Below are 16,667 nucleotides of genomic sequence, written 5' to 3'. Positions count from 1 at the left end.
AGTGTTCTTCAGTCCTGTTAGGCTATATTCGAGTTCCCTCGTGCTATTCCATTTCTTCTTACCCACATATGCAATTAGCAACCAAATTAACAGATGCCAAAAAGTAGATGGTCGCATGAGTAGTAGTTGTTAAGCACAGTCAGGGCAAGGTTAAGCTGTTGAAATACAGATGGAGACTTATTTCAGCACAGCACAGTAGAACAACAATAAATGCGATGGCTTGAATTAACATTGCCTTGCATATAATAAAGTAGGCCATTAGATTTTAGAAGAATTTAATATAGCTTTACCAAGTTGTTCGTTTTATATATGTGTGTGAAATTCCCTTAAAAAGAAAATACAGCCCTCCAACTGTACTCTCAGAAAGGTCCAGAATGTGCCGTACATACTCAAGTATAACCTGAGTTTTTTCAGCTCTTGTTTTAGGCAGAAACCCCCCCTCCCCTTATCATTTATTTATTTATCATTTTACTGTTGTTGTTGTTATTGTTGTTATTATTACATTTATTATTTTATTCGATTATTATTATTACATTTATTATTTTACTCTATTATGATTATTACATTTACATTATTTTACTCTATTATTACATTTATTATTTTATTCTATTATGATTATTACATTTACATTATTTACTCTATTATTACATTTATTATTTTACTCTATTTATTATTATTACATTTACATTATTTTACTCTATTATTACTGTTATTATTACATTTACATTATTTTACTCTATTATTACTTTTATTATTATTACATTTTTGTTATTTTACTCTATTATTATTGGAAGGATACGTAAGCACATTGAAGAAGGTTAGAATAATGGTTTAATCAGAGTTGGACAGTTTTATCTTAACAGTTTTATGTTAAGATTAATGTAATTTACTTGGTATCTATTTTTATTTTGAAATTTATGAGTAGCTGCTGCATTTCCCACCCTCGGCTTATACTTGAATCAATAAGTTTTCCCAGTTGTTTGTGGTAAAGTTAGGTGCCACCGCTTATATTCAGGTCGGCTTATAGTCGGTTATATACGTTATTTAATCTAATCGTTTTAGAACTGACGCTCATTCTTATCACGCACAGCTATAATTCCAACAGTGAGAACTTTCCAAATACATCATTGTAAACAAATTAAAGCAGGCAGATACAGTAAAACAAACAGAACCCGCCAATTAAAATGCGCTGGCAAACAAACCGTTTTGAACTGGCACTGAAACAACTGCAGTGCTGATGCCAGATGGAGCTCCGTGGGGATGGCATTCCATAATTGAGGCAGTAAAATCAAGAAGACTTTGTTGGCATAGAGAGTACTTAAGGTATTTGGGGAAATGCCTCCCATGATTATCTAAAAGGGCAGGCTGATGTATTGCATGATTCTTACACAGCCCTGTCCCAGATTCTGCACAAGGTACATAGAATGAATAAATCATACACTGCCAGGTATCTGATGCCATTATTAATAATACGTTGTTTCTGTCATGGCATTCAGGTCGTGCCATTTTGTTAGTGATATCTGCCTTTTGTTTCATCCCAAAATTATTGATTTTTTTTCTTTAAAAAAGTCTCAAAACAACAAAATATTTTTTCTGTATACAACTGGAAAGTGGTGGCCACAGAAAATAATATCTGTGAGGATTTGAATTTTGATAAGAACAAAGACAAACTATTTACATATTTTACAATGGTGGCTAGAACTGAATATGCAAAAAATGGAAATCTAATGAACTCACATCAATGGATGAATGGATATTGAAAACTACACATATTATGAGTAGAGATAGTCTAACACAACACTGAAAGAAATACCATGGAAGCCCGATGGAAGAAACTGATTGGACTAATTTTAAAACAAAGAAAATAAATAGATAGAATAAATAAAAGAGAAACTTATCCAAAATGATATTTTTTGAGAGGAGTGGAATACCAAGAAGCTGAACTTAAGGACTATCCATCCAAATGGAAGTCAATAATTCCTTTAGATCCTATGTTTTTCCTTTCTTGTTCTATATGCAGATATTGATATGGATATGGATATATATATATATATATACACACACACACAAACTTTTTTACTTTTTTTACTCTTTTCTTTTTTTCATTTCTTTTTTTCTTCCCAATTTTCCTTTATTTTTCCTTTATTATGTTACTTCAGATTAATAGGTGCATTTTATAAACAGAGACAGAATTTGTTAAGGTTCCCCTTTTCTGTTGGCTTTGTTATGTATTTTGGTTATATGTATAATAAAAAATATATTTTTAAAAAATATCTGTGAGAAGGAAGACTGGTTTGCTTATCTCAAACCACAAAAGGATCAGCAACCTGCCCATCCCAAATGAAGGAATCCTGTTCCACTGTTCTTTGATTAGGGATCTTTGCTGAAGGATCCTACTTCCCACGTGGGAATTCACTGAAGATTTTCTTCCTCCCACCTTCATCACAAAAGTCAACCTTGTGCTGTCTCTTCACAAGTGCAGTTCTCAACCTATGAATCCCCAGGTGTTTTGACCTACAACTCCCAAAATTCCCAGCCTGTTTACCATTTCTGGGAGGTGAAGACCAAAACATCTGGGGACCCACAGGTCTACTGATAGGCTCAGCATCCATTCAGGTTCCAAATGGATTCCAATAGGAACATCTTCACAACGTATACACACACAAGAGTGCTCCGATTTAACAATGTGGAACCACCTACTAGATCTTGGACACATCTTGCATCACTGCCATGGACATTTTTAGAAGTTGTGTAATGGAGGAAAGAAAGAGATCTTTGGGTAAGTGTCAGTGATGCAGTTGGCACAGGTTTTTGAGCGTCAACCACACATGGTCAGAAGGCAGAGAAATGCTGTTTTCCCCAAGGGACAAAACAGTATGGCTTTTGCGTAGTCACCCTTCCACATTTGCTGTTTTGACTTTTGGCAGCTGTGATGGATTGGATGAGGGCCAGCAACCGCCCTGAGTCACCTTCGGGCTGATATGGGCAGGATAGAAATAATGTAAATAAATAAATAAATAAACAAGCTGAGGCTTAATCCAGACAAGACAGAGGTCCTACTGTTCAGTTGCAAGGCTTATTGGGGTATAGGGTGGCTGACTGTGCTCGATGGGGTTACACTCCCCATGAGGACATACTTCCGAAGTCTAGGGGTTCTCCTGAATTCTTTGCTGACGCTTGAGTCTCAGGTGTTGGCGGTGGCAAGTTAAAACTTGTGCTCCAGCTGCAACCGTACCTCAAGAAGCCTGACTTGACCACGGTGGTCCATGCTTTAGTTAGATCCAGAATGAACTATTGTAATGCACTCTGCCTGGGGCTGCCTTTGAAGACGTCTCGAAAACTGCAACTAGTGCAAAGACTACCAGCCCAATTATTAATTAGGGCGACCTTTAGGGAGCATATCATCCCCCTTTTAAAGAAGCTCCACTGGCTCCCAATAAGTTTCTGGGACCAATTCAAAGTGCAGGTCCAACCTTCCTTCAAGACTGCATCTCCTTCTACAAACCGGTGCAGCCATTAAGATCTGCTGGGGAGGCCCTTGTCTTGGTCCCACCACTGTCTCAAGAACTATTGGTGGAAACAAGAGAGAGGGCTTCTCGGTGTTGGCTCCCCATCTCTGGAATACCAGTCCTAAAGAATAATTAGATTAGCCCCCTCTCTTCAGGCCTTCCGGATAAGTTTAAAAACATGGTTCTTCAGACAGGCCTTTGATCCTGAGTAATCCATGGCCAACGTGAGGAATCATTGATATTACTGGCTCATACTTTGATTGATTGTTATGACAGATAGCCGGCCCGCAGGTTCTACTACATTTTTGGAATTTTATAATTTTTGTATTTTTATAATTTTATCAGTGAGATTTTTATGCGCTGTTGATTATACTTATGTCATTGCATTTGTACTTATGTATTGTTGTCTGCATGTGGCACTTGGAGTACTTCTGTGAGCTGCCTTGGGTCCCTTAGGGGAGATGGTGACAGGCTACAAATAAAAAATTATAACAATTATTATTATTTGACACACAAAAATATGAGTCCACAGCAGACACTCTGCTGACTGTTGTATTGGATCACACGTCGGACACTTCCCAAGCGTCTAGGACTGTGTGATGTATCAGCGAATAATGCATGCAGATCCCGTTATTATTATTATTATTATTATCAATAATAATAATAATAATAATAATGTGTTTTTATGTTCAGCTTCCAACATAGAACTGGAAAACCTAGACATTCTCAGAGAGATGATTTCTCATGTATGAAAAACAGAAATTTATTTATTTGATGGTTGTTGTTTTTTTACTTTCAAAGGGATCCTGCACTCCTAACACCAGCAAATGTGGCGGGCTGAATGGTTTGAAAACAAAATACACCCTATAGAAGATAGTTTTATTTGTTCTGGCTGTTGAATGAGCAGCTGGGAAGACAGCTTTCCAGTGCCCCCCACAAGGTCATCTCATCATATACTCCTTGTATTGGCCCTGAAATCCATGACAAGCTTTCTTTTCTCATTACTTTTTCTTTGGTCACCCCCAACTAGAAAAATGAAGATCCCTTGTCTCTGGAATATGTCTCTCCTTTTCTCGTTCCTTTCCATTTCCTTCCCTTTTCTATTTTCCTCTCCTCTTTCTCTGCTTTCCTCCTGCATTCTCTTCCCCCCATACACAGACGTGCATAAAGATATGATAAATGCAGTGACAGCGATATATGGTATGTCAGGATCGGACCCTGTAAATCTAGAGACCTAAATTTGGGGGGGGGGGCTTTGGGGTGGCTTCGTGTCACCGATTTGACTCAGGATGTCATGTAGCCAACCTTCCCCCGGAAAAAGCCCAGGTTTGGGTTGGAGGATAGGGACTAGAACCCACGCCAAAGCAGGTTACTTTAACCCATTTTGGCATAGGTTTTAGTCATGTGTGGAAGCACCCCAAGTAATGCTTCTGACTTGAATCAACTATACAAAGTTCCTGCTGGCAATCCTTTCTTCTCACAGCTATTTGCTCACAAAGGTGGAGTTCAGCTCAGTGTTTAGTTTGCATGCCTGGTTACATAGTGAGTTGTGTATTAGTACACAATTGCAGCAGCCTAACCTATTCAGTTAAATATTGATCCCCATTTTCTAACCACAGGGAAACAGGAAAAGGGAGTCAAATGACCTTCTCACTCACCTACACTGCAGATCATTTTAGCTCTGAAAAATCAATGTTATCCACTACATCAGATATACTGTGCAAGTCAACAATGCATATAAGAAACATGATCGTTTCACAAATATACACATGCACACCTCGGTTAACAAGGCCTCTGATAAACAATCTGCTTTTACAAAGTCTTTTTGTGTCTGTGTTCCATTTTACTTCACATTTTGTATAACTAGGAAGACATATCAGCATAAGCATAAGGATGGTAGAAGAGAGCAAGGAAAACACAGACTTTCAATTGCAGCAGCATGTCTACTATAGACAGTGCAATAAATCAGAGCTGGGAATGATAAGATTCTGCTCTAACCAATCCTTGTTGTATGTGCCTGCCTACAACAGGAAAGGTAAACAGAAGCTGTCTCCAGAATCATTTATTGACTATGTGTGAATAGCAAAGCATGGAGAAAAGGGGGACAGATAAGCCTGCCCCACCAACCACTTCTAACAGGTGAAAAAAAAACCCCACATAAATCTATAGGTCTGGACACCAAGATGGAAATCATAAGCAAAATAGAGGCTAGTGGAAAAAGAAGAAGAAAAAATCCCTGAATGCATTTTGGAAGACGGCTTCAAGTGCTCTCTAGGACGTTCAAAACATTTCTGTTCACTATCTGACCTGATTGTTTCATTTCACATTCCCATATTGTTATTTTCGGATAAAAAAAAATGCTGAAACAGGTTGAATTTTTCTTCTTTTAGGAAGTGCAGGGACCTATTCTTATTCTTTCCATGTTGTTTTTGCCTCTAGTACCAATTTTTCTGCAATGCCCAGGAACACATCTACTCCATTACGAGAGTTATACGTGTATATAGTGCAACGTCCACACACACACACACTTTATATTGTGCTTCATTTTTATGTTTTGTTTTTAGACACTTTTTTGCCATCTGTAAGTCCCACTTCCCAAGTGTCTAGGACTATGTGATGTATCGGTGAATAATGCGTGCAGTTCTGAGTAGGGTGCCCTTTTGCAGCTGACAAATGGTAATTTTGTCAGCGCCAATTGTATTTAAATGCTGGCCAAGGTCTTTCAGAACTGCACCCAATGAACCGATCACCATTGGGACCACCTTGACTGGCTTGTGCCAGAGTTATTGCAGTTCGATCTTTAAATCCTCATATCGTGTAAGCTTTTTCAGATGCTTTCCATCAATCCTGCTGTCACCTGGGATTGCAACATCAATTATCCATACTTTGTTTTTTTCCACAATTATGTGGTCAGAAGTATTGTGCTCCAAAACTGTCTGTCTGAATCCAGAAGTCCCAGAATAGTTCATTTTGTGTAACTTTTTCAGGCTTGTGAATCCACCAGTTTTTTGTCGCAGGCAGATGGTATTTGTGGCACAAGTTCCAGTGGATCATCTGAGCAACAGTATTATGCCTCTGCTTATGGTCCACCTGCGCTGTCTTCTTGCAGCAGCTGAGGATGTGATCCATCGTTTTGTCTGCTTCCTTGCAGAGTCGACACTTGGAATCTGTAGTCGACTTTTAAATTTTGGCTCTGATGGCATTTGTTCTAATGGCTTGTTCTTTGGCTGTAAGAATCAGGCCCTCCGCCTCCGTTTTCAAAGTTCAATTTGCGAGCCACAGCCACGATTTTTCCTTGTCAATTTTGCTCTCAATTTTTTTCCAGGAACTGTCCATGGAGAGCTTTCTTTTGCCAGTTTTCTCTTCTGCTCTCCATTGTATTTTTATGGTATTCACTCTTTGTCTTTTGCACTTTAAGCAGTTTTCTATTATTATTTTGCTGACACAAAAACACAGTATGTCACAGCAAATGAGATATATATGCTGTATTTCGTATCACAAAACCACAAGTCGAACACTTTCCAAGCATCTAGGACTGTGTGATGTGTTTTCAAATGATGCATGCAGATCCAAGTAAGGTGGTCTTTTGCAGTTGACAGATCGTTGTTGTTGTTGATGTTGTTGTTATATTTCAACAGTTCCACTATTTACACCTAGATTAGTCTCTTTAAAATAGGGGTTTAAAAAGGATGGCATCCCAGACAGATATGGTTCCCCAGAGACTTCAATATAGTACATAAGTAAGTGTAGTGTTTTGAGTGCTGGTCTACAACTCCTTAAACAACAGCAAAGCAACAGTGGAACTCAAAATGTTTTTGGACTGCAAATCCAAGCATTCTTCTTCCTTGACTGTGCAGACGAGGAACGTGATTGGAGCTGAAAACCAAGAATATCTGAGAACTCTCAGTTGCCCAACCCATGTTTTGATGGATGAAGACAGACTGTGGAGGTGCCCTTGCTTCGGATGAAGTTTTGAATGCTGCACCAGGCTACCTTCCCCAAACATAGCTCACTAGACAGCATGATTGATTGTGCTAACTGCAAACATTTGTCAGCCTTTCTGTGTACTTTTCCTACCTTTGACATACACACATCATAAATGAGCCTTTAACGATTCATTTATTACAGTAACAGGCCCTGTGTCTGTCTTTGCTCTGTATCCAACACAAAATGTTTAATAATAGCGTAAGGCAGCATTGGATTATGCTCTGGAGACCAGGGTTTGAGTTCCCACTTGGCCATGGAAACCCACAGGGCAAAGTCGGGCAAGTTATATTATCTCAGTGTCAAAAGAAAGCAATGGCAAACCCATTCTGAATCAATGTTAGCATAAGAGGAAGAGGAAGAGGAAGAGGAAGGAGGAGGGGGAGGAGGAGGAGGAGGAGGAGGAGGAGGAGGAGGAGGAGGAGGAGGTCCGCCTTAGGGTTGCCACAAACTGGAAACCACATGAAGGCACACAACAACAATAAACTTCCTCAATGGGTTATATATTTTATTGAAGTGCTGCTCTTACACTGTGAAACCTAGCCAACTTTTATATCCAACTAGCTTTGGTACCTGGTGGTGTCCGGGTTATTTGAAAAAGGCATTGTTTGCTTTAGGGTGAAAGGTAATATCATTTAGTTAATTAGTAACACTATTTATTACAAAAAAAAAACCCAGAATGTGATTTTGCTTTTTTATGAATGCTCCCATTACAGTGATTCTCAACCTGGGGTCCCCAGATGTTGTTGGCCTACAACTCCCAGAAATCCCAGCCAGTTCACCAGCTGTTAGGATTTCTGGGAGTTGAAGGCCAAAAACACCTTGCGGACCCCAGGTTGAGAACCACTGCAGAAAATGCATAAGGAGGTGGGTGAACTACAATTCCCAGCATCGTCTGTCGATCCTCCCCAAACCAGGCCTGTATGCACAGCTGGGCATGTTGGGTATGTGTGCCAAGTGTGGTCCAGGTTCAGTGCTCTCTGGATCTGGGTGAACTACAACTCCTATTTGCCAAGGGCAGTCACCCCCAAATCCTACCACTATTTACAGTTGGTCACGTTGGGTCTGTGTGCCAAGTGATGTCCAGATCCGTTTTCGGCTGGGTTCAGTGCTTTCTGGATATAGGTGAACTTGTTGTTGTTGTTCATTCATTCAGTCATTTCCGACTCTTCGTGACCTCATGGATCAGCCCATGCCAGAGCTCCCTGTCGCCCATCACCACCACCCCAGCTCCTTCAAGGTCAATCCAGTCACTTCAAGGATGCCATCCATCCATCTTGCCCTTGGTCGGCCCCTTTTCCTTTTTCCTTCCATTTTCCCCAGCATCACTGTCTTCTCTAAGCTTTCCTGTCTTCTCATGATGTGACCAAAGTATTTCATCTTTGCCTCTAATATCCTTCCCTCCAATGAGCAGTCAGGCTTTATTTCCTGAAGTATGGACTGGTTGGATCTTCTGGTGGTCCAAGGCACTCTCAGAACTTTCCTCCAGCACCACAGTTCAAAAGCATCGATCTTCCTTTGCTCAGCCTTCCCTATGTCCAGCTCTCACATCCATAGGTGACTATGGGGAATACCATTGCTTAAACTATGCGGATCTTCGTTGCCAGTGTGATGTCTCTACTTTTCACTATTTTATCAAGATTGGACATTGCTCTCCTCCCAAGAAGTAAGCATCTCCTGATTTCCTGGCTGCAGTCTGCATCTGCAGTAATCTTTGTACATAGAAATACGAAGTCTGTCACTGTCTCCATGTTTTCTCCCTCTATTTGCTAGTTGTCAATTTTTCTTGTTGCCATAATCTTGGGGTTTTTTTTATGTTTAGGTGCAACCCAGCTTTTGCGCTTTCTTCTTTTACCTTGATTAGAAGGCTCCTCAGCTCCTCCTCGCTTTCGGCCATCAAAGTGCTATCATCTGCATATCTAAGGTCGTTAATGTTTCTTCCAGCAATTTTTACCTCAGCCTTGCATTCATCAAGCCCTGCACATCGCATGATGTGTTCTACATACAAGTTGAATAGGTTGGGTGAGAGGATACAACCCTGCCGTACACCTTTCCCAATCTTGAACCAGTCTGTTGTTCCATGGTCAGTTCTGACTGTTGCTACTTGGTCCTTATACAGATTCCTCAGGAGAGAGACAAGGTGGCTTGGTATGCCCATACCACCAAGAACTTGCCACAATTTATTATGATCCACACAGTCAAAGGCTTTAGAATAGTCAATAAAACAGAAATAGTGTAAATGTCAATTAATCTCCAAAAGTGTGAATGCCAATTAATCTCCCAAAGCCTGTGGAGATTCCTGGTTTTTCCAAAAGTTTTTTTCCAAATTATAGCTTATATATTTTTTAATATTATTGCTTTTATGGTTTTAAAATGTATTGTAATGTGATTTTTTTGCTTTTAACCGATGTATGTATTTTTATATGGCATCTAATTGTGCCAATTTGTATGCCGCCCTAAGTCGCCTTTGGGCTGATATGGGCAGGATAAAAGTGACGTAAATAAATAAATTATTTTAAAATTGCTATTTTCCAAAATACATGCTGTACTAAAAGCTGAAAGCTTTTAGGGCAATGCAAATGTGTCAGTTGGTTTAATTATGTAATTTCTCCTGCCATGAAAATTGTTCTGGAGTTGATCTCAGGTCCCCGTGTCATCATCCCCACCACACACACACACATGCCAGATAATACATACATATACATTCTGGATAATACATCGATTTATTCTACTCAGAATATCAACCTTCAATGTTGCATATCTAATAAAAATGGAATACAAAAATAAACCAGAGCAACAACAAAGGACCTTTAAAGGTTGTCAGATGGAACGCTTCCATTGTGCTCTAAGAAAATTCATGAAAACAGAAAATTCTTACAAATGAAAAAAAAGCACTGAAATGCCACCTTCTTTGGGAATAGTATTACAGGAACTTGTGCAAAGGAAATGAGTGCAATTGTGGCTTTTCACAAAACAAATACTTTCATCCTGTTTCATGGTCTAAGAACTTAGAAAGGCACGTTTACCTGATTTTCGTTTCTTACTTACTGGATGCCTATTACAGAAAAATCTGTTTCCTGTCCTGTGTCAGCCTTGACCACAGTGACATTTAACTATCTGTTAAAAATAACTGGTTTTAACCTTTCTTTAACATCTTCCCCTCTCCCAGTATTTATTTTTGGATGTCTCCAGTCTAAACGATGACCATGTTCTTTCACTTTTATTCATTCCAGCCTTCTGAAAGGTTGGGGAGCGGGGAGGAGAGGGAGATTTCCCATTGAACCAGCCCTGGATGAGCTATTAAATCAAAGTTTGAGCTGCATAAAGAAAAAGCTTTGACTGTCAACATCATTTTAATAGCCGTGGTAACCCAAGGCCTGCAAATGTATGCAACCCTAGGCCTGTTTCACCAACCCCCTGCAAATAATTTATTCACAGTCCCTTTGGCATCCTATTGTTATTATCCCACCATAACTGCCATGGTTTCATTCAATGCAGTCCTAGATTTCTTAAAAGTAAAGTAAAGGATTCCCTTGGCATTAAGTCTAGTCGTATCCGACTGGGGTGGTGGTGTTCATCTCCATTTCTAAGCCAAAGAGCCGGCATTGTCCATAGACGCCTCCAAGGTCATGTGGACAACGCCTCCAAGGTCATGACTGCATGGAATGCCGTTACCTTGCTGCCAAAGTGGTACCTATTGATCTACTCACATTTACATTTTTTCAAACTGCTAGGGGCTAACAGCAGGAGCTTGCCCCACTCCCCGGATTCTAACCTCCACCCTCAGCAAGTTCAGAAGCTCAATGGTTTAACCCACTGAGCCACCAGAAGAAGGGCTAATTATAATTACAGCATTTTTTCTCAGGGGCAGTTCCAGAGTTCAGGAAAGGATGGTACAGTATGGTATTGTATTTTAGTGGAAAGATGCAATTCAGCAAGGCCCAAGAGTTTGCTTGTTCATGAGACAATTGCCTGCTGTATAGACAGATTCTGCACCCATGGATCCAACCATTCACAAGTTAAAAAATACAAAAACGCCAACTTGAATTTGCCATTTGATATAAGGGACTCCATTACACTAAAACAGTGTATACAATGCAGTTTGAACATTCAGGAATGTTGGTATCCATAGAAGAATCCTGAAGACAACTCCCTGCAAATACCAAGGGCCCACTGTATTTTCAATATAAAACTGCAAAGAAATATATTCTCACAAATATATTCTACACTGCCATATAAAATATAGATTGTCTGCTTTGAACTGGATGGTATGACAGTATAGGGTTAAAGGTTTTCCCCTGACATTAAGTCCAGTCGTGTCCAACTCTGGGGGTTGGCGCTCATCTCCATTTCTAAGCTGAAGAGCTGGCGTTGTCTGTAGACACCTCCAAGGTCATGTGGCCTGCATGACTGCATAGAGTCTATAATGTGGACTATCTGCTCTGATAATCTGGATTATAGGGCAGTGTAGAAGCAGCCTAGATATAACAGCCCTTGTTTCAACATACTATAATAACCCACAGGGGCCAGAACACTCTTTGAACTGCAGGGCCAAAACCATTTAGGAGAGAAAGTGCCTTTGACACATTCACATGTAATTAGTTTATACCGTGGGGAGATGACCTGATTCATTCCTCCTAAGGCTGTATCTACACTGCTAACAGCACTCCATGCAGTCAGCCGGCCACATGAACTTGGAGGTGTCTATGGAAATGGAGATGAGCACCAACCCCCAGAGTCGGACACAAGCAGGCTTAATATCAGAGGAAAAACTTTACCTTGACCTTACACTGCTATCAAAGCAGATAATCCATATTATCTGCTTTGAACTGGATTATATGAGTCTACACTGCCATATAATCCAGTTCAAATCAGATAATCTGTATTTTATATGCCAGTGTAGAAGGGGCCTAGGAAGAGTCTCCCAGGGATAGAAGTGAGACAGTAGTTGCTTTACTGGAAATGAAGAAGCCCAGAAGGCCTGTGATTAGTTCTCCCCTTTTGCAGCAACAATCTGGTTTACACAACTTCTTTGAAGACCCTTTGGGAACTCCAGAACATACATTCACAAGTGAATAGGACTTTAATATCAGCAAGAATTGAAAGTGTGGCCTACCAGACTCTTCTCATGGCTGCCTCCAGCTTCTTTGTATGACACTCCTAAGTCAAACAGGGGTAGAAGGAAAGTTTTCCCAGCATTCATCTGCAGAGTTGCTAGAAAATCTGGGAATGGCACCTCTACCCACAGGGATGGGAAGCATACATTTCTCCAGATGCTTCCTTATTTTTAATGAAACTCCCACCATTTTTCACTTCTTAAGTCAACTAGAAGTTTTGGAAGTTGTAGTACTTCTCTGAAAGGAGCAACTTGATTCTCCCAGGACAGGAAGAAATAGAAGGGCCCCCCAAAATCAATAGAAATAATAAGGGAGGAGTAGTTGAAATTTGGGCCCCATGGTGGCATAGCAAGTTAAACTGCTGAGCTGCTGAACTTGCTGACCGAAAGGTTGGCGATTCAAATACGAGGACCAGAGTGAGCTCCCACCACTTCCCCCTCACCTGCTTAAAAAAAGGGGGGGGGGGAACAGAATTTCCTCTCATTTGTGTATTTATTCATGCAATTAACCTGACTTCTGCTATGTTATCTTACTAAGAAAGGTATGATTCTGCATATTGCATTTCTGCATGTTATAATAAGTCACATTTTAAAACAGGTCCATTGTTTTCTGTGTTCTTTATTCCTTGAAAATGCCACATTGGCTTTGCAGGATTTTGCCACTCCTGTGTAGAATGAAATCCTGGGAACTTCCCAGAATTTTTTCAAACAGAACTAGGGCTGGGCAAAGCTCAGACCTGGGACTAAGCATGAACCCATAACACTACACATATGAGCCTCGGTCTCTCCAGGCCATTCATTGCCAAGCCAAAGATGAATGACCTCTCCTGGTTGTTGTTTATAAAAGGGCCGGGGCTGCATTTGTTTAATATTAAAATGTTTTTTTTTTCAAAAGTAGGAATGGATTTAGGATCTATTCCAATTTGAGTGTTTCTGAAGAGAAGAAATAATACTTTAAAAAAAATTGTGAAGGAAACACGATGAAATCTGCGGGTTGTTGTAGGATATATGGCTTAACCCTAACCCTAACCCATACTTAGGCCCCGCTACTTCCAACCTAGCAGTTTGAAAACATGCAGATGTGAGTAGATCAATAGGTATCGCTCCAGTGGGAAGGTAACGGCACTCCATGCAGTCATGCCGGCCACATAACCTTGGAGGTGTCTACGGACAACGCTGGCTCTTCAGCTTAGAAAAGGAGATGAGCACCACCATCCAGAGTCAGACACAACTAGACTTAATGTCAGGGGACACCTTTACTTGTTGGAATTCTCTTCCTGCCAGCATTTTTGGCTGTTGTTTATCTTACTTATTATGTGAAATGGCTATTGGCATCCATCTGTATTATGTATAACGTCGAGCATCTCTTATCTGGACCTTCAAAATGCAAATGCATAATCTAAAATCCAAAATTGTCCACATGAGTGACTTTGGCCCCTTCTGCACCGCCATATAATCCAGATTATCCACTTTGGATAGTGTAGACTCATATAATCTAGTTCAAAGCAGATAATCCACATTATCTGCTTTGTGGATCATATAGCAGTGTAGATCCAGCCAAAGGGCCCTTCCAGACAGGCCTTATATCCCAGAATCTGATCCCTATATATTTTGCCTATATATATATATCAGATTTTCAGATTATATATATATATATATATATATATATATATATGAAACATAAATGCATTTCATGTTTTGACTTGGGTCTCATCTTCAGGATATCTCATTATGTGGAATCTGAAAATCTGGTGGGGAAAATCTGAAATCAAACACATTCTAGGGGCCCTTCCATACAGTCTTATAACCCAGAACATCAAGTCAGAAAATCCCACAATATCTGCTTTGAACTGGGTTATCCGAGTCTACACTGCCATATAATCCAGTTCAAAGCAGAAAATGTGGGGTTTTATTCAGCTGTGTGGAAGGGGCCCTGGTCCCACAAATTTCGGATAGAGGTTGCTCAACCTATTGTTTACATTGTACATTTGGAGGTTGTTTATTTATTGTCTACGAAACACTGTTCTCCCAAATACCAAAACACAGCTCCTTGGTGTAAAAGAGCCTCCTTCTTCAGGATGAGTACATCTGTACGTCCATCAGGAAGTGTCCTCGTCGACAACTTAGGATATTAATTGCCTTGAGGCTACAAACTTAATCTCACTTCCTAGGGAATAAACCTCACTGAGTTTAGCAAGACTTAATTCGGAATAAACATGCTTAGTTTAAGTGATTTCCTTTGGCAAGCATTAAATCATCCTTGAGCCATTTGTATTCCAGCCAAAAAAAGGATTTTAATGGGAAAGGGAAGGAAGGGCTATCACTCATTGATTTAGCAAAGGGTTGTGCATGCAGGAAAGGCAAGGACAGTCCAAGGCATTGTGCAGCCTGAGGCAAGGTAGAAAATGTTTGTCTCCAGCATTTGCCCAAATTAAGACGTATACTACTAGAATTCAGTTATTTTTGCATAAGAGGCACGACTTCCTATCTCCAACATTAAAAGCAAATTAATAATACATTATATAACTAAATACTAGGTGCCTTTCATGGCTCCCTGAAACTTGCTGCCTGAGGCCCCTTCTACACTGCCATATAATCCAGATCATCAAAGCAGATAATCCACATTATCTGCTTTGAACTGGATTATATGAGTCTACACTGCCATATAAGACAGTTTAAAGCAGATATTCTGTATTTTATATGGCAGTGTAGGGCCCTTCCAGAAAAAGCTCTCCAAACTTTCCCAAACTTTTCACGCCTCCATCATTTCGCAACACAGTCATTCAGTTTTACTAGCAAACCAGAGCCGCCCCCCCCCCCCCCCCCAATGGCGCAGTGGGTTAAACTTGTTGACTGAAAGGTCACAGGTTTGAATCTGGGGAGTGGCGTGAGCTTCCTCTGTCAGACCCAGCTTCTGCCAACCTAACAGTTCAAAAACATGCAAATGTTAATAGATCAATAAGTACCGCTCCGGCGGGAAGGTAACAGCTCTCCATGCAGTCATGCTGGCCACATGACCTTGGAGGTGTCTATGGACAACGCCAGTTCTTCGGCTTAGAAATGGAGATGAGCACCAACCCCCAGAGTCGGACACGTTGAGACTTAATTTCAGGGGGAAACTTACCTTTACCTTTAACTAGCAAACCAGAGATTAAACCATCCCCTTATAAGTGTTTCACACATAATATAGTATAACCAAATTTCATATAATCTTGGCTGTATAAACGAGGTTTGGAATTTTTCCCTTTACACTCCTTACATTCTACACTCGATTATTGTTTAGTTTTCTCTGTAGCTGCTCATCTCAAACATTATTGTCAACAGATTTTCTTTCCGTAATTTGAAACTGATCCATTTTATGGTAATGGCTGCAACTCAGTCAACAAATTGTATACATCTAGCAGTAGATGCATAGTTGAAAAGCACCAGCACTCCACATCTGTATTGTTAAACCTCTCTGGAGGTTTATTAAACAGGCTGGATGGCCATCCAGGGCTGCTATGACTGTGCCTTCCTTTGTGGCAGAATGGAGTTAGATTAGATGCTCTTTAGACGTCCCCTCCAACTTTAGCAATACATAGACTGTCTGTGAGTCCAGGGGAGTCTCTTTCTCTGAAGGTTTTTAAACAAAGGCTGGATGGCCATCTATAAGGGGGGGGGGGGATCGGATTGAGCGTTGAAGGGGGTTGGACTAAATACTCTTTGAATTTATTTATTTATCATTTATTTAGAACTTTTATATCCCATTCTTCTCTACCTCTGTAGAGTGACTCAGAATGGCTAACAACAGCAAAAAAAATCAATGCTACATAATAAATAACTTTTTAAAAACAATACACATAATAAATAAGTTATAAAATACATATAAAAGATAGTTTGCTGAGTTAAAAACATCATCCAACTAAATCCAAACATTGTGGTCCATTAACTCTAGTCTTTACCAGTTTAGTCCATCAATCTGCGAATGCCTGATTCCAAAGCCAGGATTCTCAGTTTTTTTCCTGAAGGTCAGGAGGGAGAAGGAAGACCTAACTTCATTGGGGAGAGAGTTCCATAGC

The sequence above is a fragment of the Anolis sagrei genome, chromosome 2 (genome assembly GCF_037176765.1).
Source record: "Anolis sagrei isolate rAnoSag1 chromosome 2, rAnoSag1.mat, whole genome shotgun sequence".
Lineage (NCBI taxonomy): Eukaryota > Metazoa > Chordata > Lepidosauria > Squamata > Dactyloidae > Anolis > Anolis sagrei.
Note: the sequence above shows the minus strand (reverse complement) of the source record.